The sequence below is a fragment of the Drosophila eugracilis genome, unplaced genomic scaffold (genome assembly GCF_018153835.1).
Source record: "Drosophila eugracilis isolate 14026-0451.02 unplaced genomic scaffold, ASM1815383v1 contig_2136, whole genome shotgun sequence".
Lineage (NCBI taxonomy): Eukaryota > Metazoa > Arthropoda > Insecta > Diptera > Drosophilidae > Drosophila > Drosophila eugracilis.
In genome coordinates this window covers 94,788-98,002 of record NW_024573018.1, presented here as the reverse complement: position 1 = coordinate 98,002, position 3,215 = coordinate 94,788, and the positions used below count along the sequence as shown (strand labels likewise).

Genomic DNA, 3,215 nt, shown 5'->3' with positions numbered 1-3,215 from the left:
CAACAAAAATTGAAGAACAAAACTTATGGTTTATAAATGGTACTAAATTTGTACGCAAACAAAGAAAAGCAGCATATGAGAGAAATGTTGTAGTTATGAAAACGTTGAAAAACAAACTGGTCAGATGGAAAACGCCTATCAAAGGAAGGGTTTATCCGGAGACAAACAAAGTAAAATGCCAGCCAGAACAGAACTATAAAGAGTTTGGTGGTGAAAAATGATGCTTCGAGTCAGAACCGACCGAGCGCTCCAAGTTGAAAAAGGAGGTTATAATGTCGATGTCGTATGACCCCCTTGCGATCCTGCGATCCTTACGGTCTCTTTGGTCTTTAACAAGACAAAGAGGGTTATCTGAAAAGATAAGACAAACATTACTAGAAAAACATATTCGAAGGCCCACAAAGCTAGAGAAAAGCAAAAAAAATAAGCCCGGCTATCGTGGCGGATGTCGGCCGTAGAAGTTGGATGGGGGTGGTTGCAGCTGGAAATTCCCACAAGTCCAAAAAAAGAAGAAAGCGGCGAGATCGACTTCACGATGGGATGGCACTTTATTGGCTCACTTCAGATTTTAGATTAAGTTAAACTAAGTTAAAACTAAAGAGGAACCCAAACTGGACCGCGGAGTGGTGGGTTTCGCCGGGAGCGGGAGAGCACCGGAGAGCGGGAGTGCAAGCGGGAGTGCAAGCGCCAGTGCAGCGCTCGCTCTTACACTGCCGCTCGAAACTAAGCGCCCTTATGGCGCGAACATAAACCTAAAGAGGAACCCAAACTGGACCGCGGAGTGGTGGGTTTCGCCGGGAGCGGGAGAGCACCGGAGAGCGGGAGTGCACGCGGGAGTGCAAGCGCCAGTGCAGCGCTCGCTCTTACACTGCCGCTCGAAACTAAGCGCCCTTATGGCGCGAACATTCTCCCCCCCCTTGCGGCAGCAAGAGTCAGGATTACTCCTCGTGGCATACTCCGGAGACGGTCCATCCAAACACGGTGCTCTGAGCGACGGGCAGCGGTAGGATTGAATACCTCGGGTACGTCTGCTATCCAAATCCTGGGCTGTGCGGGGACGCGGCACCATTATGTTGAAGTTGTGCTGCGAGGAAAAGAGACAAAAAGTTGGCTTAGTATGTGACCTCGCAGACGGAAATAGATTAATGGCTGGAAGTAGCCGGTTCCTTGCTCTCCATAGGGAGAAGGATAACCTTATGCACGGGCCGTTTTATTGTGCCGCGCGCCGTACGGACTTCAGCCACTCGAACTCGGCCATCGGCTCCGGGGAAAACAGAAACAATTCTGCCGAGCCGCCATTCGTTCGAGGGCAAATTATCCTCCTTAACTACCACCATATCGTCAATTTTGATGTTTCGGGTCGGAAATTGCCATTTGTTGCGTTTGTGGAGTTCCTTGAGATACTCCTCTTTCCACCGCGCACTAAACTGCTGATGTTGGGCTTTCAAATGTTGCCATCGATTGATTATCGACTTGGCTTCCGCCCTTTATCTCAGGCTCAGCCGTGGAAAGCAACGGCCCGCCAATCGTGCATTAATTGATTTTAATATGTACAATTCAATCCCAAATATAGACGAAAAACAACCTTATCCATATTGGAACTAATGTAATCACCATTCCTACTGGATCCTATGAACTAAATGATATAACTGATTATATTTATAAAAAACTTAAAGATTATGGTATTACAAAATCTTTTAAAATTAAAAGCAATAAAAATACTCTCCAAGTGGAAATAACCAGTACTCGGGAGCCGGTTTACTTTAATAAGGAAAGATCAATTGGCCAACTTTTTTGGTTTTGATAAAAGAGTTTTAGAGCCTCACCCTACAAAAACATATCTATCGGATCAGACTGTCAATATTTTCAAAATTAATACTATTCGTTTGGAATATAACATAATTAGTAGTTCATATGTAGATAATACACCTAATCATACGTTACATGAATTCGATATTAATGTTCCTCCTGCCTATAAAATGAATGTGACACCATATAATCTTATTTACTTGCCAATCAACTGTGATGAAATAAGCACACTCTCCATAAGCATTGTTGATCAAAACGGAGATTTGGTAAATTTACGTGGTGAAAACGTTTCGATTCGGTTGCATATTCGCATGATAGAATGATTATTTATAATAAAAGACCTGGTTCATACACTCATCCAAGCATTACTAATTGTAAAGCTATAGAAAGGGGATCTACTTTAAAAAAAAGGTTCACTTACTTTAAAAAATAAATTATTTTTAACGTTTCTAGGCTTCAAAGTTAAAAGTTAATAAAAATATACTGGAAGAAACGAAAGAACGAAATTTTAAATGTTCGATGACAGTATTTCGAAAAAAGAGTTTCATACCTATTTATCGTATAATCAAACATTTAAACCAAACGATGAAATTCGAATTACTATCCAAAATCAAGACTTGTATGTGCTCCCTCATGAAAGTTACCTCAACAATCAGGGAATTATTAGAAAAGATAAGCAGGCGGCCATACAACTGATAACGTTACCTCTTTTTTAAAAATAATTGTATGGCTTACTTCTTGGATGAAATGAAGTACGAAATAAATGGATGCGAGATTAATAGAACTCGATTTGTCGGTATGACAACTACTCTTAAAAATGTGTGATCACTTGATAACCTTCAAAGTCAAAATTTATCAAATTCTGGATGGAGTGGTGGAGATGTCCCATTAAAAAATTTATTGGGGTTTGCTGAAGATTATAAAAGGTTTTGTTGAATTGTAAACATGAACTTGTGCTAATGCTAACTAAAAACCTAGATGATGTATTTTTAAAATAGAGATTGGAACAAACATTTAAATTAGAAATGACCAAAATAAGTTGGAAAATTCCTCATGTGAACCCTAGTGACATTGCATAAATTAAGATGTATGATATGATTAAAAGTGGTGTTAACCTACCTATGGAATCATTTCGTAGTTGGGACTCCTACGTTAACCCGAAATTAGGACAAGGAACACACCACTGTTGTAGTGTTAAACTTTCAGCAAATCGGGAGAGACCTAGGTTTGCAATAATCGGATTTACACTGAACGGAAAACTTGTCACAAATAATTTATCAAACTTGAATTTTCATTTAAATTCTGACTCATACCCATATGATAATTTAAATGTCGGAATTTAAAAGGAAAGCTCCAATGAATGAAAATCCATCATTAAACCGGTTTAGATGAAACAGATTTCCCTA

The 3,215-nt window shown here is 39.9% G+C and overlaps 1 long non-coding RNA gene across 1 annotated transcript; it reads right to left on the bottom strand.

Moving 5' to 3' along the window:
- Positions 1 to 524: 524 nt before the first annotated feature.
- Positions 525 to 1,002, bottom strand: LOC121529940. The gene is made up of 2 exons (XR_005993704.1): positions 753 to 1,002; positions 525 to 594 (listed from the first exon to the last, which is right to left on the bottom strand). It is a non-coding gene; the product is annotated as an uncharacterized LOC121529940 (long non-coding RNA).
- Between the last annotated feature and the right edge of the window lie 2,213 nt (positions 1,003 to 3,215).